A 24,463-nucleotide genomic window follows, 5' to 3' on the forward strand; every position below is an offset into this window, starting at 1 on the left:
CCCATGTGCTCCTCTAGTGACCCATTCAGCAGCATACACTAAACCATTCACTTCGCCAAAACCCAAACACTTATAAATTCACTCAGGCACTCTCTTTGCAGTACTCTAATCATTCAGTCAGTATCCAAGTACTCATGCAGCGAGCCAGGCCTTACAACATGGACTGATTCAATCACCTATCCAGTATGCATACAGGCCTCTAGTCACCTACATACTTGTCTTTCACTTCTTTAATTAACTGGTCAGTATCTATATACTTCAATAAACATCCTGTCACTCATCTTGCACTCATCCAGTGACTGATCCAGTACCATGTACTAATCTATTTACTGCGCGAAAACTGAAAAACTTAAACGTTTTACCCAGGCACTCTCCTAGCAGTAGTCTAATGATTCAGTCAGTTTCCAGGTACTCATGTAGTGAACCACATAGAGGGCTTCAAATGTCTATGCAGTATGCATGCAATCTTCTAACATGCTATACACTTGTTTTTAACTGCTTCAATTCCCCAGTCAGTATCCATTTACTTTCAGCAAACATCCTGTCACTCCCCTTGCAGTGTTTCAGTGACTTATTCAGCACCATGTAGTAATGCATTCACTGCGCCAAAACTGAAAGACTTGTAAATTCACCCAGGTACGCTTCTTACAATAGTCTAATAATTCAGTCAGTACCTAAGTACTAATGGAGTGAGGCAGGCCTTAGCACATGATTGATTCAAACGTGTTTCCAGTATGCATGGAGGCCTCTAACTATCAACACAATTGCCTATCAGACCTTCAATTTCTCTGTCAGTATCTATAAACTCCAATAAACACTCTGTCACTTTAATTGCACACCTCCACTGACTCATTTGGCAGTAAGTACTAATCTATTCACTGCACAAGAATCCAAAATCTTAAAAAGATTCACTTTGTCACTCTTTTTATAGTACTCTAATGATTCAGTCAGTACTCAGGTAGTTTTGCAGTGATCCAAATGTTACTCTCTGGACTGTTTCAAACGTCTATCCACTATGGATGTAGGTCTCCAGCCACCTACATACTTGTCTTTCACACCTTCAATATCCCAGACAGTATTCATACAGTTCCCGCAAACACTCTGTCACTCTCCTTATACTTCTCCAGTAATGCATTCAGCACCATGTACTAATCCATTCACTGCGCCGAAAGCCAACCACTTATAAATTCACCCAGGCAATCTCCTTGCAGTACTCTAATCATCCAGTCAGTACCCAAGTATTCATGTAGTGAGCCAGGCCTTAGCACATGAATTGCTTCAAACGCCCATCCAGTATACATGCAGTCCTCTAAGCACCTACACACTTCCCGCAAACACTCTGTCACTCTCCTTATACTTCTCCAGTGATGCATTCAGCACCATGTACTAATCCATTCACTGCGCCGAAAGCCAACCACTTATAAATTCACCCAGGCAATCTCCTTGCAGTACTCTAATCATCCAGTCAGTACCCAAGTATTCATGTAGTGAGCCAGGCCTTAGCACATGAATTGCTTCAAACGCCCATCCAGTATGCATGCAGTCCTCTAAGCACCTACACACTTGTCTTTCACACCTTCAATTCCCCAGTCAGTATACATACACTGCAGCAAACACCCTATCACTCCCCTTGCACTCCTCCAGTGACCCATTCAGCACCATGTACTAATCCATTCACTGCGCCGAAACTCAACCACTTATAAATTCCCCCATGCTCTCTCCTTGCAGTACTCTAATCATTCAGTCAGTATCCAAGTACTATTGGACTGAGACAGGCCTTAACATATGGATGGATTCAAACATGTGTCCACTATGCATGTAGGTCTCTAATCACCTACACACTTGTCTTTCACATCATCAATATCCATGTCAGTATTCATACACTTCTAGGAAACACCCTGTCACTCACCCAGTGTGTCTCCTTATAGTATTGTAATCATTCAGTCAGTTAGCATGTAGTCTTTTTGTGAGGTAGGCTTTAGGGCATGAACTGCTTTAAAGTAGTATGCACTATGCATGTAGTGTTTTAACCATCGTCACACTTGTGCTTCAGGGCTATAGTTTCTTAGTCAGTTTTTATATAAAATGTGTTTCTACAGTAATAGAAGAGTATAAATTTGAAAGTTATTAATATCCTTTTATTTGTGATTCTTTTTTACAGATACTGTTTTTCAACGTTAAAATAGAGAAATCATGCCAGAAAATGAAAAGAACAGAGACAGGAGAATTACTTGAAGAAATATCAACCACAAGTATTGAATGTACAAGATAATGTGGCTAAAAAGAAAAAAATGTTCTAGTAAGATCACAAAGCAATTTATTAAAAATGTTTGTAGGAGCAAATAGAATGTACAGAATGCTGAAACCACTGAGAATGTTTCAACTAGAAACAAAAATTAAAAATAAGAGGAAAAGCAAAAAAGCAAATGTTCAGTCAAAGGAGACAAAGTATGCTAAAAGAAGGCAAAATCAGTATAAGGAATTAAGCAAACAAATATTTTACAAGAGAGTAGTACATAATTTGCTGAAAGATATGAAGAAATATAAAAAGAGAGCTATATTTTATAAAAAGAAGAAGCATATTGAAAACATTGTTGAAAAGGCTTTTGAAGTAAAAAAGGAAACTATTCATTTTAGTATTAAACAGAATTCGATCACTAGATAAACCAATCCATTTAATGAAGGGCAAAAGTAGGAGGAAAAGAGTAATTAATAGAAAAAAAACGTTCAGAGCCTTTCTTTAATGAAGAGAGTTATTTACTGAGCAAAAAATTGCTGTATGCAGTTGACACCAGTGGTAGAGGTTATGAAGTTAGAGATGGTTGTCCAATTGAGAAAGAGAAAATGGTTGAAAGAAATGCATAAGAAGTGATAGCTGATTAAGTTCTAGGGAGACGTCCTAAACACCCTGTGTACACTTGGGATTGCAGTAGTATTTGTAGTGTACGACAGGAATCTATTGATAAATGATGTAGTTTTTTATGAGCATATAGTAAAAAAAGAGTTAAACAAAAGATTAAGGTGTTGCAAGGACTAGACCCTTGCAGAGTGAGAAAAAAATAGTGGTTTGCAAGGTCCTTCTCTGGCTTGTCTTTCTAGGAAAGTTTGTCAAAGTATTTTTCACCATTTCAGGATGCTGGCAGTACATCATACTCAAATGCGGAAGTTAGTGAGAAGATTGTATTATGTAAAAAGTCCAGCACTAAAGTTAAATGATTGGAACAGTCCTCTTTTGCGTGGCTCAGTATCAGATGTGAAGAAGGTTTGTGATGATATTGAGTTTTGTTACTTTGGTCCTCAGCAAGAGAGTGCAGAAACTGACACATTAGTAGAACAAAATGTTGACGACAATGTAGAATCCTTTATTACAAAAAATGTTGAGGATGAAATCACAAAGTTTAAGGTAATTTCAGGTGAAAGACCAAATGTTTCTTGCATTTGTTGTCAGCGAACTCACTATAAAAATCAGACTAGGGGTGTCAATCTGTATTTAAAAAGTGAAATATAAGATAATGATAAGTGGATGGAATTTGCAACGTATTTGTTGGTAGGGGATTGTTTTGATTTGGGATCTGAGCAGCGTATTTGCAAATATTGTTATAACAAATTAGATGAGAATAAAATGCCTGCTAGAGCTGTTCATAATAATCTAGAGTTGGTTGCTATTCCTCCAGAGTTGATAGATTTAAATACGTGTGAGTCTATTCTCATTCAATGTGTTCACCCGTTTCAGGCTATTGTTTGTATGGAGCCTAAAACAGGTAAATTACCTCCATCAGAGTTGCAAAGAGGATTGAAAGGAAGAGTTGTGTATTTACCGTTAGATTTAAGGAAAAATATTGAAACTATTGGTGTAGACCATGCAGAAAATGAGCCACTAGTCATTCTAGTTAATGGTGTTCCTACTAAGAATAAGAAAATCTGGCAAGAGTTAGTGGATGTTAGAAAAGTGCAAAAGGCATCATTGTATCTGTTAAAAAATTATGAGTACTATAGAAATGTGTTTGTAGGAGAAGAAGAACTAGATTTAGCAGAAGATACTGAAATATTAAGAGGACAAATTGAAAAAGTGGACATATCCAGATGTTAAGAAATCTATGAACATTACAGTGTACATCCACTTCATTCCAAAGAGGTGATGGGGAATACGATTGAGTTGTTCCAAATGAAAAAAGCAACAGGAAGTCCCATGAGTGTATGGGAAGAGAGCTTGGAAGCTTGTTGTTTCCAGCAGTTGTTTCCAACAGGAAAAGGTGGACGATATGATGAATGTCCTGTGCAGATTCCTGCATCTGAATATCGGACAACAAGATTATATGCAGAAGATCCAAGATTTCGACAATGTATCCTTTATATGTTTCATCTTCTGTTTGAAAGTGACTTGTCTGGACTTTCATATGCAGTAAATCACATTTTAAAAACTGGAATGCAACTGCAAAATGTAACTGCAAAGGATTTTATGGATAAAGTGCATCAGAGAGATGATCATTTAGAATCTCAGTTGATTAATCTGATGGCATGTCAGCGTGGGACTAATGAATATTGGTACCGTCGTCATGGAGAACTGAAATGTATGCTACGGAACTTGGGAACTCCTACATGGTTTGTTACACCAAGCTGTGCTGAGTATGCTTGGGATGATTTACTTGAATTTCTTCGAGAGGCAAATTCCAATATAAAAAATATTGAATACAAGACACCTGGAGAATTGTGCTCTTTGGATCCTGTTATGTATGCAGATATTTCAATCATAGATTTGAAGCTATGATGTCTTTCATCTGCAATAAAAAGAATTCTCCTCTTGGAGAAGTTGTGGATTTCTTTTGGAGAAAGGAGTATCAAGCAAGAGGTGCTCCTCATATACATATGTTGTTATGGATCAAGGATGCCCCCAAATTTGGAACAGATTCAGATGAAACTGTTTTGTCTTTCATTGAAGATTATGCCACATGTGCTGTACCCAAAAGCAGAGAACATAAAAACTTAAAACAACAAGTCTTTCGATTCCAAAGCCATCGATGTGGAAAATACTGTTGACGAAAGTAAAAGTCAAATGATAAGTTCTATACCAAATGTCGTTTTGGATTTCCACGTCCTGTATTATCCAAAGGAAGAGTGAACAGTTTTATGTCAGCTATGCGACATACCATCACAAGAAAGTCTCCGAAAAATACCTACAACTTAAGAAGAAGAGAAGAATCAAAATACATAAATGACTACAATCCAGTTATTTTATCCATGTGGAACGCTAACATGGATATTCAGTATGTTGCGGACAATTCCATTGCTGTTGCTCGATATGTACCATCCTACATTACAAAATCAGAAAAGACGGAATTGAAAGAAATGTGGGAAGAGATTTCTCACGAGAAGACTCTAAGTAAGAAATTATACAGTTTCAGTTTGAAGATGTTATCGCATCGTGAAATTGGAGCATATGAATGTTCAGATCGGTTATCATCTGCAAGTCTATATTCCAAAAGAAGAAGAATCATTTGGGTGAGTCTAGGTCTTGCAGGAATGCGAAATCGGGTACTGAAATCTGTTCAAGAAATTGAATATTTAGCTGAAAAAGAACCAGAAAGTACAGATATTTTGAAAACGAATATGTTGGACACATATTACCCAAACAGAAGTCGTCATCATCTTGAGAACATGTGTCTCTATGAAGTGCTGCAAAACTACACTTTTAAACGGAATACTACAGAGAACATCAATGATGGAAAATATGCAGTCATTAGTTCCGAAGGATGTCTGGTGAAACAAAGGAAGGGAAATTTAATTAATCACAGGAAACTGAGTTGCGACACTGCTGATAAAAGGGAATTTTACTATTTAGCCCTTTTGCAAATGTTCAAACCATGGCGTTCAGAACTGGAATTACTTGGAGATTTTCAGAGCTATGAAGATTTATTTAATGCTTGTAAAGATAGCATACAATGCAGTGCTTTTGCAAATTATGTGAAAATGTTGAATGATGAAATTGATCAAGAACCTACAATTGCAGCTGAGATTGCTAGAGACAGTTCTCAAGACAGTCAAAGTTCTGCTGCATTGAGTCAAGATCCACTTGGACAACCAATTGTTGAAATTGAAGCAGCAACTGCCACGAATGAGGTGGAAACAGCAATGTATCAAGCTCAAGAAGATGTAATACAGTTAGGAAACTTGGAAGAACAACTAAATGTTGAACAGAAACAAATATATCAACAAGTGAAAGAGCAGATTGACCATGGATTACTTTATGAAAAGAAAGGGTGCTCATGTACATCATGTCAACCTATCCGAATGTATGTGAGTGGTCAAGCTGGAACAGGAAAAAGTTTCTTATTTAAAGTAATTACAAGTTATCTGCAAAAAACAACTGAGTCGTATTTGTCTTGTGTTGTCACTGCTCCAACTGGGTTGGCAGCACATAACATTAAAGGAATTACTTTACATCGTTTACTAATGCTACCAGTAGAGCATGAGAACAAATTGGAATACCACAAGCTATCTGGAGAAGCTTGTTGTGAAGTTTCAAGAGTCTTTAAGAATATGAAACTTCTCATTATTGATGAGGTGAGCATAGTCTCAAACTTGATGCTTGCCTTTGTGCATTTAAGAATGCAGCAAATTCTTAAAACAGAGTATGACATGTTATTTGGAGGAAAACACGTCATTGTTTTTGGAGATCACTGACTCCGGTAAAAGGACAACCGGTATTTAAAACACTTACACATTAAGATACCAGAAAGTCTCTTGGTAGTGTTGGTAATGTGAACATTTGGACTAATTTTGAATACAAATAACTGACAACAAATATGCGACAGGCAAATGATGCTGAATATGGAAGTATTGTTCAAGATATAAGAATTGGAATTCTTACAAAACATGGCAAACAAGGTTCGGAAAGTCGATTACTTTGCAATTTCTTTCCAAATGAAAATGTAGTTCCTGCAAAAGTGTACATGAAAATTGCTGAAAATAAATCAGTGATCTGTTTAATGCCAACACTGCGCAAGTGTTCCATATTCAACGAAGAACTATTGAAACTGGAAAATGAAGAAATTATCAAAATGGAAGGCATCGATAAAATAGAGCATGAAGGAATCACTATTATTTTGACGGGAAAGTTGAAAACAAAACTGGATTCTTTAGATAAAAAAATACCTAAAACAGCTGGTTTAGAAAAGACACTATATGCGTGTGTAAACTTTTGGGTAATTTTAAGGCGTAATTTGGATGTAGAAAAAGGGTCAGTTAATGGCGCAATGGGTAAAGTGGTGGATTTTGTTAATTATCAGAAAAAAGAAGGAATTGAATTTTTAAAAATTACATTTGATCAGATTGAAGAAGTTAAAGATATTGGTCGTTGTTCAGTTCGTTTTTTGCTTCTTAAAGATTTATATGTCCGTAAGAAACAATTTCTATTTTCTCTGGCATATGCAGTGACTATTCATAAATCTCAAGGATTAAGTGTAGACAGTGCATTGGTGAACATTGGATCTACTGTTTTTAAAGAGGGTATGGCACATGTTGCTTTGTCGCGAGTCAGAACATTATCTGGTTTGTTTTTGATTGATTTTGATGAGACAAAGGTTACTGCAGATGCAAACTGTGTAAAAGAGTATAATAGGTTAAGAAGGGTGTATGCTCCAAATTTAGGTCAATATCCTGTGTTTGAAAAGCGTGTGATTGGTCGAAAAAGACGGTTTGAGAATACCTGTTCTGAAGGTGTCGAGAAGGGAAAAGAACAAGATAATGTTGTGATTGCAAGTAAAAAGAAATTGGACACTGTTGAAGAGGTTGTTGGTTATCAGTTTGAAAATAGTTCAGGTGTCAACTGCTATGCTAATGTAGTGGTCAATGTTGTTTTTTATCTTGAAGGTTTGCAAGAACAAATTATGCAGAATCGGCAAAAAAGATATTGTTCTCTGTTGCATTCTGTTTATGAAAAATTGACAACAGATACAAGTAAAATACAATCTGTTTCAGATGTTCGTAATCTTTTGGATGTGTGTTCTGGTTCTACATAATTTACACAAAATATCCAACAAGATGCTCAGGAATTTTTAATGTATATGCTTACCATTTTTGAAAATGAAGGTGTAGAAATAGAAAATATTTTTGGCCTTTCTTACAAATGGGAACATCATTGTGAAAATTGCATGTATACATGTACCACTAATGTAGACACTGAAAGATTTCTGTATTTAACATTAATAGACTGTAAATCAGTGTCTTTCAATAAATTAGTTAAAGGTGCAAATCAAAACATGGAGTGTAGCCAATGTAAATCAGAAATGTTATCCACATTATTTTTAACAAAATATGGACAATACATAATTTTAATGATGCAACGTTGTACAGCTGATGGAAGAAAATTGGATACTTTATTAAAGCAGTTTGTAGCAACACAACTATCAATATCAGGAAGGACTTTTGTAGCAATTGTAATAATTTTCCATGATGGTCCTTCCACCACATCTGGACATTACACTGCCTATCTAAAATGTGAGAAAGGCTGAACACTTTGTAAAGATTCCCAGTTGGTTTTCAAACAAAGTTTGCCATGGGAATTACCTAATTCCTAACTAATATTTTTAAAGTCAAAGTTTTAGGAAGATAATTCATTCTCTGAGGAATTTATTATTATATTTTAATAGGACTACCATTGGACAATTTACATAAAAAGGAGTGCAAAAATACCATTTGGCCTCAAGGAAAGGTATATGTTTGAATTATGGTCTTTTTTGTGCTCATTGACTCAGTGAATATTTTTAAGCGACAACATTTACAGTTTTTATAAGTTAAACTTATAAACTTTTGTTAGCCATAAGCAATTCATATATGTGTGATTTGTATCTTGGGGTATTTTACTGAGAATAGCATGTTGGGTTTTTTTAAACAATCTTTTTGATTGTTTTTTTTGCCCGCTGTTAAGTGATGAGTACGATTGAAATCACTATTTCTAGTGAAATTCAATATATTCTGAGAACAGCAAAAAAGGCAAACAAATTACGTTGTTGAAATTATGCAGTGTTGTAAAAAATGTATTATTATATGTTATAACTATTTTTTCTTTTCTTTACAGATCCTAATTCTAAAATAAACAGTTTACATCAATTTACATTGCAGAAAAATCTGAAAAAAATGTATACCATTTTTCATTTCTATTACTGTGAAGGTAAGTTTAACTAAGTATTAATATGCAGAATGGGCAGATCTGCAAGAACCTACAAAGATTGATCACGTTTTTAAAAACACTCTGTTACCAGATATTATGTGAACTCCAAAAAAACTGATTTGAGTGGTTCATAATATTTCTCATTGTATCTATTGAAGGACCGCAATCATTTCAATCATTCTTGTTTGAGCATCTTTGCAGACAAAACTCTGTGCTTACCTTCTATCATTCGGATGAAATTTAAAAACAGAAATATGTCACTTTTTGTAACATAGTTATTGCACAAGACACTCTTTCATATTTACAAAGAGAGGAAAAGGCGCTCTGTGTACTTTTTCTACTCCATGTAAATACAACCTCATCATACACACCACTTTGCATTGAAAGGTTGTTCTATAAGTGTTGTTGTGCATGATTGCACTGAATACTCATAGAACAAGACACATCTCCAGATTTATCAGAAATCATAAATCTCGATATGTGTGTGAATGCTGCACCATTCTCCAATTGGTGTACGAAAGCACAACAAGGAGAATTGTTTTCTTTTCTCCTCATTTTTAAATCTTCAATGCATGCTAAAATGTTCAGCATACATTGAAGGAGAAAAATGCATTTACTGACTGTTTTTGTGCAGGAAGGTGTGTCTTTCTACACAAAAACAAACAGCACATGACACAGATATCCTTCCACTATGGTGCAAGGGTGGCTGTGTCACCACATGGCTGCAATTTAAGCAGCCGTGCTGTTAGGGCTTGGGTACCTTGTGTCGTCCTTAAACTACCCATCCCACAATGCACCGTGAGGGAGGAGAGTTGTGTACTGTCCCATACTGCCTCTGAACAGGTCACATGATTGGGAGGGTTTTTAAGCCATCCTTTCCGGTCCCTCAGTGCTTGGCTTTCCTGTTGTGATCCTGCCTGCCGTGTACCTGCCTGCCGTTTACCTGGTTTGTGACTTCCTCCTCCTTATCGTGGAATACCCACAGTAACTTGCCTCCTTTCCTTGGATATCCTCCAACTTTCTTAATCCTCGTTCAGGCGTCAGGGGTGGTTTCGCCCGCAAGCTATCTGGCAAACCTTGTGTGTCTTCCCTGCCCCGCTTTTTGACACTCGTGAAAGACGCGGATTGTGCTACGGAGACATTATTGCTACTTTCCTTGTTTTGCCTCATCGTACACTTGTCCGCAGTTGAACATTGCGTATTGCGTGAAAGTTTGTGCCTTGGATGATCCCGTACTGTTCCTCCCCCGGACAAAATTCTTTATAGAACACCAGAATGCGTTCTTTCTCTGCCGCTGCATCATCCTGTACACTCTGCATCGGCCAGTGATTAGTTTGCGCACCTACTGTCAAGAAAAACAGGCGGTGTTTATAATTTGTAGAGACTACTGCAGTTCAACTCACATCAGCCTTTTTTGGTACTTCAAGTAAGTATGGAGCAGTACACAACCTAGAGGGTTTATTTTCAGTAAATAGCTTGGGTATATGTTTCAATCTTGTCTATGCATAATAATTTTCCCTTTTTTGTCTTTTGCCCTGTATATAGATTCTACGTCTATTTGTCCCGGACCTCTTTCTTTTGGCAGTTGAGAGACTATTCTGAGGGGTCTCGTTTGTCTCTCCATTTTTTGAGGACACGGTTCCTACTCTAGTGTATGTTACTTGCTACACTGGGTGGAAGGTGTCTTTGAGAAAAGGTGAGGCGTTCTCATCGATCCTGGGGAAAAGGTTTCTGCCTGGAAAGCCAGTCTACGCCCGACAGAAAGCCAAGCCCACGTTATTATTTCCCCCTGAGCGATTACGGCTTTCCATCTCGTCCATAATGGACGAGGCCATAGCTGGCGAGCCCCCAGAAACCACAATGAGGAAATTAGCAGCTGCTGTCATTAATCTTCAGACAGAACTTAAGTTGGTGAGAGGCGAAAATCAACACCTTGTCTCCGAGTTAAGTATGTTGAAAACACAGCAACAGTTGGAGGTTAGAGATGCAGACACACTCCCCAAACACAAACATAGTTACATACAACCCGCTCGCTTTCGGGTCCCTTCCCCTTACACTACTTCCGTCCCTGCAGAGTCTAGTTCTTCTCCTGTTAACGTAACAGTGGTTACCCCACCTCAGACTCCCCTTGCTATGCCCGAGAGGTTTAATGGGGATAGTACTAAATATGGGGTGTTCATGAATCAGTGTCATTTACAATTCCTCTGTAGAGCAGCCTCTTTTCCAGATGACGCAGCTAAAGTGGCATTCATAATTTCATATCTCAGTGGCAATGCAGCACTTTGGGCAGTGCCTCTGGTTGAAAATGATGATCCTATTTTGTATAACTTGGCTTTGTTTAAAGAGAGGATGAGGAATCTTTTTGCTAGACATTCCTACATGCAGGCCAGCGACAATGAATTGTTAAACCTCAAGCAAGGGACTAAAGATTTAGTGACGTATATCACCACCTTTAATCGTTTAGTTACGGAGACTCACTGGCCTGAAGATAAAAGGACATCATTGTTTTACAGGGGGCTTAGGGACGAGCTCAAGGACATACTTTCACAAATGGTTGACCCCCCTTAAGAGTGTTCTGCGTTTATGGATTTGGTGGTGAAGTTGGATCATCGTCTTACAGAGAGAAAAGGGGAAAAAACAAAAGGGGATTACTCCCGCCTGTTTTTAGCGAAAAGTGAAAAGAAAGAGTCTAGAGACATTAGTGAACCTATGCAGATAGGAGGGATCAGAGGTCCTTTGTCCTCCGAAGAAAAAGAGAAACGGAGGAAATTAAATCTCTGCCTATACTGTGGTAAGGGGGACACTTTGCTCGAGAATGTCCAGTCAAACCTAAAACACCTCAGAAACCTACCACAGGTCGAACAGGTCTGGTAGTACAGTCGGAAAACTAACGAACTTGGGGAGTATCGAGGCCGCTCTTCCAAGTCTGCCTGTTTTAAAGGTCTCTAAACATTTAGCTAACACATTGGCACATGTGCCAAAACATTTTACTATCAATGTGGTATTCCTACTGCCGACCCAGATAAGAAGAACCATGGCCATACTGTTAGATTCCGGAGCAACGGGTAATTTCCTGGACATCACCCTTGCTAGAGCTCTGGGTGGGGATTTTATCCAGAAAGAACATCCTGAAAAAGTTAAGACAGTAGATGGGTCGGATTTATCATCTGGTATGATAACCTTTCAAACTCCTGACATAATCATGCTGTGTGATAATGGTCATACAGAAAGCATTATATTTGATTTGATTGACACCCCCAATTTCGGAGCAATTCTAGGTGTTCCGTGGCTCCAGAGACATAACCCTCAAATAGACTGGGTTGCCAGGACTGTCACCTTACGCTCTCCTCATTGTATCAATCATTGTTATAGAGAAATCACTCACTGGCAGTCGCCAGTGTATTGTGCCCTTTCCACAACCGATAGCACTCGACTACCCGATGAATATCAAAAGTTCTCGGAAGTATTTGACGAAGTCAAGGCCATAGCCTTGCCACCACATAGGGCCTATGATTGCCGGATAGATTTGGTACCTGGCTCCGATCTGCCGGTTAGTAGAGTATATTCACTCACTGAACCGGAGACTAAGGTGCCAATTCCGATCCGGTAAAAAAATTCCCCGTCCGACTCGTATCCGGATTTTTTTCCGTCCGAATCGTCAAAGTAGCGTACAAACTGCCAAGTACGATTCGAACGGAAAAAAGTCCATACGAATCGCATTGGGAAGATTTCCCCACACGTCCTCGGGTCGGGAAAAGTCACCGACACGTCCCCGGGCGAGAAACCCACCGTGCGGAAAAATAAAGTCCGACTGCGCAAGTACGATCCCTCCCGTCCTCCCCATTTCACAACCGTACGCAAAAAACACCGTCCGAACCGAACTCCCATAGCAACCATGGAGACATGTGCCCGCATACGCGCCGAACACCCCACCACCCCCCGCCCGCGTATGTACGCCCCGAACCCCCACCCGTGTATGTACGCACCAAACACCCACCCGTGTATGTACGCCCCCGAACCCCCCCCAGCCGTGTATGTACGCACCGAACCACCAGCCGTGTATGTACGCCCCCGAACCCCCCCCAGCCGTGTATGTACGCACCGAACCACCAGCCGTGTATGTACGCACCAAACCCCCCCCCCAGCCCTGTATGTACGCACCGAACCACCAGCCGTGTATGTACGCCCCCGAACCCCCCCCAGCCGTGTATGTACGGACCGAACCACCAGCCGTGTATGTACGCACCAAACACCCACCCGTGTATGTACGCCCCCGAACCCCCCCCAGCCGTGTATGTACGCACCGAACCACCAGCCGTGTATGTACGCACCAAACACCCACCCGTGTATGTACGCCCCCGAACCCCCCCCAGCCGTGTATGTACGCACCGAACCACCAGCCGTGTATGTACGCCCCCGAACCCCCCCCAGCCGTGTATGTACGCACCGAACCACCAGCCGTGTATGTACGCACCAAACCCCCACCCCAGCCGTGTATGTACGCACCGAACCACCAGCCGTGTATGTACGCACCAAACACCCACCCATGTATGTACGCCCCCGAACCCCCCCCCCAGCCGTGTATGTACGCACCGAACCACCAGCCGTGTATGTACGCCCCCGAACCCCCCCCCAGCCGTGTATGTACGCACCGAACCACCAGCCGTGTATGTACGCACCAAACACCCACCCGTGTATGTACGCCCCCGAACCCCCCCCCAGCCGTGTATGTACGCACCGAACCACCAGCCGTGTATGTACGCCCCCGAACCCCCCCCAGCCGTGTATGTACGCACCGAACCACCAGCCGTGTATGTACGCACCAAACCCCCACCCCAGCCGTGTATGTACGCACCGAACCACCAGCCGTGTATGTACGCACCAAACACCCACCCGTGTATGTACGCCCCCGAACCCCCCCCCAGCCGTGTATGTACGCACCGAACCACCAGCCGTGTATGTACGCCCCCGAACCCCCCCCAGCCGTGTATGTACGCACCGAACCACCAGCCGTGTATGTACGCACCAAACCCCCACCCCAGCCGTGTATGTACGCACCGAACCACCAGCCGTGTATGTACGCACCAAACACCCACCCGTGTATGTACGCCCCCGAACCCCCCCCAGCCGTGTATGTACGCACCGAACCACCAGCCGTGTATGTACGCACCAAACACCCACCCGTGTATGTACGCCCCCGAACCCCCCCCAGCCGTGTATGTACGCACCGAACCACCAGCCGTGTATGTACGCCCCCGAACCCCCCCCAGCCGTGTATGTACGCACCGAACCACCAGCCGTGTATGTACGCACCAAACCCCCACCCCAGCCGTGTATGTACGCACCGAACCACCAGCCGTGTATGTACGCACCAAACACCCACCCATGTATGTACGCCCCCGAACCCCCCCCCCAGCCGTGTATGTACGCACCGAACCACCAGCCGTGTATGTACGCCCCCGAACCCCCCCCCAGCCGTGTATGTACGCACCGAACCACCAGCCGTGTATGTACGCACCAAACCCCCACCCCAGCCGTGTATGTACGCACCTAACCACCACCCCACCAGGGAATGTACGGACCGCACCCCCACCAGTGCATGTACGGACCGTACTGACGCCAAAAAAACACGTACTGAACCCGGACAAACCATATTTACACAAGGAGAGTCAAGTAGAGTTTCCCCACACCACCAAACAGGCCCAACAACCCCACAAACATCACATACACTCACCTGCAACTGCCAAACTGCCAAACAGAGGCCCAAAACTCAATCACTCCTCATAACACACCCACACAAATTTCAAACACAGCCACACCCACAAATGGACCAATAAAAATGGACCACACACACAAACCATGAGCCTTTGCAACAGACCCACTGCTGCCAGAGCCCACAGACGACCCACACCACCATACTTGAACCTCACACTTGCATACCTTCACACAACCACCTACACAAACACCCCCTCATCACATTCACACACACACCTCCACTACCACACCCACACACCCACAGCCATCCACACCCACACCCCCACAACCACACCCCACGCCATGTCCACCACCAAGAATCCAAAGTTCACAAAGGAGGAGCTGGAGATCCTTGTCGACGAAATCCTCAGAGTCGAGCCACAGCTCTTTGGGACATTGGTCAGACAGACCAGCATATCCGAAAAAACCGCCATGTGGCAGAGGATCGTCGATTCTGTGAATGCTGTTGGGACAACCAGAAGGACCAGGCACGAGTGCCAATCCAGGTGGTACGATCTGCGGAGGACGGTCAAGAGGAAGATGACTGACAATCACAACCAGGGGAACATCACTGGAGGAGGGCCGCCCCCCAGACCGGTACAATACCATCCCTGGGAGGAGAAGGTGATGTCCACGCTGGCGGTGGAGGGACTACACGGACTGCCAGGACTCCCAGACCCTGGTGAGTACACAAACAACTCACCTCACATGGGGGGGATGCCATACACAATCAATCATGCATGCCACCCCCCCCAAGCCACCACCGGACACAACAACACTCCACAAACACACACATGCCACTGGCACCTCCATGCCCCATGCATCAATCAGGGCCATGCCAAGTCACAGGCCACACAAAACACCAACACAACACAGGATGTGGTCGATGCTGGGAGTGGGGGCAGCAAAACTAACATTGAGCAACTCACAAGCACACAACAATGCCCTCAGCCCATATGGCCCAGGGCACAGCCATACAAACTGTGTGTACCCACACAGTACTGTCTTGCCTGCAAATGATGGCTGCCATGCAGGATGCCATGGGTCTGAAGGCACAATTTGCACATAACAGCAGACAATGAAGATGCATCGCTCTGATAGAGTCTCAGCACACACCGCCACAGCAGCAGCCTACACTCAGACACACTGCCCAATGGGTGCCCGGAGAACAGGGACTAACTCACATGAACAAGCCAATGGCCATTCAAAGACCGGCTAACTGTGTGTGCCCAGGAAGCTGGCCTGAGGTGACAGAGAGTGACAAAGAGAGGGAGGGAGAGGGGGAATGAGAGGGAAGGAGACAGAGGGGGGACACAGGGAGACAGACAGAGGGAGGGAGTAGGGTGACAGAGGGAGACCGACAGAGGGAGGGAGGAGGGTGACAGAGGGAGGGAGGAAGGGAGACACAGGGAGACTAAATCACCCTTGGGTGGTGTGGCCATGTCCACTCGTCAGCCGGTGGACTGTGTGCATGCAGACCAGGTCTGGCAGTGCCTCAACCCCCCCTTCCGTAGATGAAGACCGGTCCATGTGTCAATCTGTGCACGAGTCCATCCGTGCTGCAGGCACAGACCTAACCACACACCCAGTATACCCACCCACCGTGTCGGTAAGAACCCTGTCACAAATGCTTCAGTCCCCTACCTGCAACATCAAATTGCCTTGCCAAAACACCATTTGGCCACGTACAGTGCAACACGTAAGGCGCCTCTGCATGGCTCGCTACGCCCGCACACCACACTGCTGACTGTGTACCCAAATAGATGCATCAACTAAGATTGTGTCTCACACATGCGTAAAGCCCTGACAGCTGTGGCCAAGGGACATAGCCATGCACAAGTGCACTGTGAGAGGAATGCAGGACAGATCCAACTACCCAGAGGAAGAGTGCCAAATCAGAAATGCATGCAACATGGATGCCACATGTGACACTGTTAACATTGTCTCTCTCACACACAGGTCAACGTCGACGAACACCCCCCAACACTGGGGGGGAAGTCACACAGGACCAGGCTCCGCGGGATGATGACCCCACCGCCAGCGATGACTCTCACCACTCCGTGGATGACCCAGACCAACCTGGCCCCTCTGGTGTCCAACCACCTGCAGCACCTGCGTCAGGTACAACTGTGCCAACCACCACCCCCATTCCTGCCACATCCCAGGAGACGTCCAGGAGCCCTGCCCGCACACGACCACCCAGCCAGTCTGCCCAGGAGGGACACGGTCCTCCGGGCACCCAGGAGGAGGCAGGCGGCAACGCAGATGCCATCCCTCAGGGGTCCCGGAGACCCGATGCACCCACAACGGCAGGCCAGGTGCACGTGGGCAGGGGTGGCGGGAGTGGAGGACGGCGGAGGCGCGAACCTGACCAGGCAGCTCAGGACCCGGTAGTGTCCCAGGTCAGCAACATCCTGGATACATACCGGCGTGACACCAGGGGCATGGACCAGATTGCGTCCACCCTCAATGACATCAAGGGGACCCTCCAGGAGATGAAGACCCTGCAGTCCCAGCAACATGCCTGTCAACTGCAACACCAAGGAAGGATGGAGGATAGACAGGCTGAGCTCGTGGCGGTGCAAACCCAAATGACCGGTGTACTCCGTCGGATTGCCGACAACATGGGCAACCCTCCCTGTGGCACCAGGCGAAGGCCATTACCAGACACAGGGAGGGATCAGGAGGAGGAGGATTCATCCGACGGAGCGTCACAGACATCGTCACGGACTGCTTCCGAGGGTCCCCGCAGGAAGGTGGGTCGTCCACGAAAAAGACTGTGAGAGTCAGCAGAACATCACCATCTCCCAGGTCACCTGGCCTGGCACCTGGCCCTCTGGCCCAATAGCAGCACATGACATTCTCTGCCACATGGACTTGCTGGTCACTGTCTGACCTATGTTGACGAAGACTGTGGCATGGACTCTGACATTTTGCTACGACAAGGATACCAACTCCCCCAGTGAACTTTGGATTCTACACTCCCGCTGTGCACCTCTTGTCATCCCCACAAACCCGTACCCCACCACAAATAAATTAATCACACTTACAAGATGATGCCGTGATTCTACATTATTACAATACATGTGTGTGTCGTACAGTCAAAGCATGCCTGATCTCAGAATTAACTCCAACCATCCAAACCGTGGGGTCGCAGTCTTGCCCAGGACACACATGGGTCCCAATGTCTCATCTGATACAGACATGGAGTAACAAACTCACCTGTGCTGGGCCCAACCAGCTGAGTGGTTCCCGCACAACTGTGGCTACAGACACATTCAGGGGAGCAACAGTCATGCGCAGAGGTCAGGGATCATGTGGAGTGACCTGGCTTGCCGCTCCCAGGTATGTCTAGACATGTGTCCCTACAATGTGCAGCATGCTTGCGTCAGGCGGATGTTGAGAATGGTGGCTAGGCCAAGGTTGGATGCATGGAGATGCCAGAATGCAGTTTAGGATCACTGTGCCACATGGTTGTGTTGGGGTTGTGGGCTGCATCATGAGTGTGGGCGTGGATCTAGAAGGTCATCCTGCAGCTGGCTGTGAAACATTCCCCCCATCCCGTTAGGACGTTGATGTGGCCTGGTTGCCCGACGCAGTAGCAGAGCTGTGCAGATGCACTCCGGATATGGACAAGTACCATGGGAGTCGTGAGGCACATGTCCGTAGACTGCAGGGTAGGATTCTACACAGATGTTGTAGTTTCCCTGGGGGATGGTCTCTCTTGCCTTGAGGTGGATGGAACTGTGCATCTTGTGCATAATACAGTTCCCACTCCCTGACAAACCCCTAGCATCTTGTCACTCTACACATAGACACATATGCACCACCTATGAAAACTATGCCAGACCTGCGGCACGCACAGTGGCAACAGGGCACCATTGACAGGGAAGAGGCACCTTGGAGACAGAGGGACAAATTTATTAGTCATGTGTGTTGGAATGACAATGATACTCTGTCAACACATACACAGGTCATGTGGATGTACATGTGGGAGCAACACTGGCACCCCCCATTGCAACACAGATGCTGGCATCCCATTGACCTGGCACACAAGTGACGGATAACAGCTAAACACCCCCTGCTGCCACGGAGAGGCCGCTATACACCATTGAGGCACTGATGGGGCAATCACACACCATGTCAACCCGGTGCAACCTGTATGTTTCCGAGGCCAGTGTTACACACAATGATGGCCTCATCACAATCCCCAATCCCCTGCCACATGACAGTCACCAAGTCTGAGCATGGCTCCAGGTGAAGCCTGCCCCATGTCATGTTCCCCATGTAGGATCACCATGTATGCAAATGGAACACACATGAACCGGAGAAGTGCACACAGACTACAAACAATTCACACACCCAAAACGACGTGAGGCATCCCTTACCCTGAGGAGATTTCAACACTTGCCCGTGCATGTGACGCTGAATCAGCACATGTCGCTGTGTTCATGAGGAGTAGCAGGAGCACAACAATGCCACCAGCAGACAGCATGCACATGGACCTGTGGAAGAGAGACACACAAGGATTCAGCACAAAGGAGCACATCCGCAAGCATGTACTTAACACGTATCATGTTGTTAACATGACAGGTGACAATGATGACCCTCAGACAACATCCTTCCATTGCGCCATCACTTGAGTGACACTTCAATACACACCACTGACTCACTTGGCAGACATGCAGATGGACACACACATTGCAACACATGCCACACACGGCCCAATGCGTGCACACTCAGACACTGGAACTCACCACTAAGCAAAGAAGTTGCGTATGAGCCGACTCCGCATGTCCTCCACAGCCTCCTCCTCCTCCACATCACTTGCCCCGTCACCAAGCCCTTCATCCTCCACGGGTGGATGGTCCTGGTCATCTTGATCCAGTATGAGTGGAACAGCTTCCTCCACTGCCATGTTGTGCAGCATGCAGCAGACGATGATGATCTTGCACACCTTCACCGGGGCATATGGGAGTGCTCCGCCGGTCTTGTGGAGGCACCGGAATCGGCTCTTCAGAAGTCCAAACGTCCTCTCAATGACTCTCCTGGTCCGCCCATGTGCGTTGTTGTAGAGGTGCTCGGCAGCCGTGCTGGGGTTGCGGACAGGCGTCATCAGCCATGGCATGTTGGGATAGCCAGCGTCCCCTACAAGGAAACATCATGGACAGAAGTGTGTCAGCACAGGCAGTGAGATTGGAAGATGACGCCAAACACTGAACTGCCAGAGTCTACCCACCAACAATACATGCTCGCTCGTTCCGCAGCTGCAGCATCATTTCTGGCACCCTGCTACGCCTCATGATGAAGGCATCGTGTGCTGATCCTGGAAAGCGAACACAGACATGTGAAATCACCATGTTGGACAGACACACCACAAGGGCATTAATGGAGTGATAATGTTTGCGATTCCTATACACCACCTCCTGTGCCTGTGGTGGTACCAACGCAACATGTGTCCCATCTATGGACCCAATGACATGGGGCATCCCTCCCAGGGCATAGAACTCACGCTTGACATCTGTCAACTGCTCACGATTTGGGAATTTAATGTACTCATCCAGGTGAACCAACATGGCCTCTAAGAAATCATGCAGAACACGGCTGAACATCGTCTGGGACATGCCCCCGACATCAGCAATGGTATGTTGGAACGTACCCGTGGCAAGGAAATGTAGGGCTGCCATCACCTTCAACTTGGGTGTCAGTGCACTTGGATACCTGTGGCGCGGGAGGAGTTGTGCTTCCAGCCGGCCAGTCAACTCATCAATCAACCGTTGGCTGAATCTGTAGCGGCGTATACAGTCCCGTTCATGCAGGGCAGCAATGTCTGGCATACGTCGAGGGAGAGGCGGAGCCCTGCAGTGAAATGGAAGGAACACCTAAGAGTGAGCACTGTACAACAACATCGTCAATGCACTGAGCACATGTTACACAGCCAATACACATATGCCACGTTGTGAGTCAGGTCTGTGCCACAGTTCCTGGACACGAACGCCAGTCAGGTTACACTCCTACCAAGGGACAGCCACTAACGGAGGGGGGCAAGATCACGATGACATGGCATGAGACTAGCTGTGGGCCAGTGTAAGTGAACATGCACACGCATCACAGGATTCACAGACATCCACACATGTGCAGAGGTAGTATGCGTATGGTACAGACAGGTAGTTGGATGCGATATGCACTGGTCACATGTCATAGGAATAGGACAGGCCACACACATTGCCTTTGAGGAGTACATGTCGAGACAGAACATACATAGGGAGCATGTGGATATGTACTTGTGTTGATACTCCGTGTAGTTGGATACATACACACCTCATGGCAAATCACATATGTGGGCTGGTGTGCGGAACAGTGTGCCATGCCCATCGACACACAGACACATGTTGGCAGCAGCAACTGCTGACACATTGAATCACACACCTACAGCAAAATCATGGAAAGACATGCCACACACATGACATGGTTGCAGCATGCAACGCAGCCATACACGTGTCATATGTAATATTCCGTGTACCTGGCATCAGGGGACAGGTGCGGGTGTCCGTGACTGGGACATGCAAGTGACTCATGGCTCCACTAGTGTGTACGACATGCACACATGTCAAAGGAGTGCAGGGGATGTGTGGTACAATGCGCACCATCACACACGACATGTGTACACAGCTCATCGTACATGTGCTTTGCCCACACCTCAGGGGTAAAGTGCCACATCACATCCTGACACACCTGTGTCACACACAGGTGGTATTGCACAGACAATGCATTGGTGTCCACCCTTGGCAATACCTGTCCGCTCCATTCCTGTCTGTGTGCCGCCTGTCACCACTGACAGTTGTTATACGCACCGTACATACGCTCGGAGCGCGTGTATAGGGTCCCTGGGCCAATATTGCCGCTGGCGTATGCGTACGCCACAGTAGTACGGACTGTACACGCGCTTGTGCGGTCCGGATCACAATATGGGCGCTGGCGTATGCGTACGCCACAGTAGTACGGACTGTACACGCGCTTGTACGGTCCGGATCACAATATGGGCGCTGGCGTATGCGTACGCCACAGTAGTACGGACTGTACACGCGCTTGTACGGTCCGGATCACAATATGGGCGCTGGCGTATGCGTACGCCACAGTAGTACGGACTGTACACGCGCTTGTACGGTCCGGATCACAATATGGGCGCTGGCGTATGCGTACGCCACAGTAGTACGGACTGTACACGCGCTTGTACGGTCCGGATCACAATATGGGCGCTGGCGTATGCGTACGCCACAGTAGTACGGACTGTACACGCGCTTGTACGGTCCGGATCACAATATGGGCGCTGGCGTATGCGTACGCCACAGTAGTACGGACTGTACACGCGCTTGTACGGTCCGGATCACAATATGGGCGCTGGCGTATGCGTACGCCACAGTAGTACGGACTGTACACGCGCTTGTACGGTCCGGATCACAATATGGGCGCTGGCGTATGCGTACGCCACAGTAGTACGGACTGTACACGCGCTTGTACGGTCCGGATCACAATATGGGCGCTGGCGTATGCGTACGCCACAGTAGTACGGACTGTACACGCGCTTGTACGGTCCGTACTACTGTGGCGTACGCATACGCCAGCGCCCATATTGTGATCCGGACCGTACAAGCGCGTGTACAGTCCGTACTACTGTGGCGTACGCATACGCCAGCGCCCATATTGTGATCCGGACCGTACAAGCGCGTGTACAGTCCGTACTACTGTGGCGTACGCATACGCCAGCGCCCATATTGTGATCCGGACCGTACAAGCGCGTGTACAGTCCGTACTACTGTGGCGTACGCATACGCCAGCGCCCATATTGTGATCCGGACCGTACAAGCGCGTGTACAGTCCGTACTACTGTGGCGTACGCATACGCCAGCGCCCATATTGTGATCCGGACCGTACAAGCGCATGTACGGTCGGTATCACTGCTTGTGGGGTGCCCTAGGGCGTGGAACGCACCGTACCTGTGTGTAAATGTATGAAAACACATAGGGGACACATGAGGGACAAGTATAAGGGCCTAAATGCCTGATGGTTGCCATGGAGACTGAGTTAAATTTTTGAATTTGAGCACCAGGTGCACAGCAGAAGTCAGTTTGAAAGAATCTACATTGTTGCAATGTGGATGTTGACTTGACATCATTATCAAAACTGAAACCATGCAAAGCCACACACTGGGGTAGGTTTGAAGGGATTGGATGAAACGTAGGATGCTAATGTGACTGACCAATCAATCTGTACTCCTATACATGAACAGGCCAGCCAGGCATATATAAGGCAGCCAGGTCCCATGAGAGAGCACTTGCCTGCACATCCATTCATCCATGACCACTGCTGCTGATAGTGATTCCTCTGGCACCATGTCCAGGACTGTGGAGAGGTCACAGCCATTCACCCAGGAGGAGAACCTTGCCCTGATAGATGTGATCCTCCCACAGTTCCAGAGCCTGTATGGTCGACCAGGGGTTCAGGTGAGTGCAGACTCCACTAGCTTAGACTGTGCCCCTTTTGTGTGACAGTGACTTCTGGCATTGTGTCCATGTGTGACAGACATGCACTGTTGTTTGGAGTGGGTCCCAGGGTGTGGAAGGCCTCATGTCACCCATGCAGAGCATGCTGTGTTTCCTGTGTGCACTCCTCACTTGCATAGTGCCTACTGTGACAATGAATGCAAGGTGCATGCCACATTCTGCCTGCATACTCCTCCTGGGGATGTTGTTTCCACAGTCCTGATGTGATCCTGTGTTCCCCCCAGTGTGACAGGTGTCAGTACCCATGGATGTGTGTTTGTTCAGTGTACCTGTGCTGTGAGTGTCCAAAGGCCGTGTTCGTCCCCTGCACATTGGTGTGTGTGTTAGTCCCCTGTCATGTGGGTGAGTGCATATGGGGAGTGTTGCACACAAGCAGCATGAGGGATGGATATGGCCTGGCCATCGGATGTGAGCAGGGAGCAGTGCTGTGTGCATGCCGTGCTGAGCCAGCCCCACACCTGTGACACCCCCGTCTACTGGCACATGGGCAGAGTGAGGTGTGTACCCGCAGTTGGCAATGCCATGTGATTGTCCTGTACCTGTGTGTGTCTGTGTACTCTGCTGAGGTAGCATCAGTGTGCTGGGGCAGGTGACTGCTGTGAGGTGCTGTACATAATCCTGGTGTAGCCTGTGAGGCACAGTGTGATCCCTGGTCAGTGAGTGTGTGGTACCCCTCATGCCACCCGTGTGCTTCCACTGGCACGTAGTGCATTTGGCCTTCCACAGTGGATAATGTCCCTATGACAAAGGTGCAATTAGTTGCATGCATACCATGGCCTGTTCATAATGAGGATTGTTCTATATGTGTGTCTCTGTGTCTTTGCTCATGTGGATTAATGTATTCTCTCTTTTGCATCCTCACAGGTAGGCGCCATTGCCAAGGGGGAGATCTGGAGGGAAGCCGTCAGTGCCGTGAGGGGTACAGAGGGTCGGAGGCGGAGCCTGTCTCAGGTGAGGAAACGCTGGCAGGACATCC

Source organism: Triturus cristatus, chromosome 6, assembly GCF_964204655.1.
Source record: "Triturus cristatus chromosome 6, aTriCri1.1, whole genome shotgun sequence".
In the NCBI taxonomy this organism is placed as follows: Eukaryota; Metazoa; Chordata; class Amphibia; order Caudata; family Salamandridae; genus Triturus; species Triturus cristatus.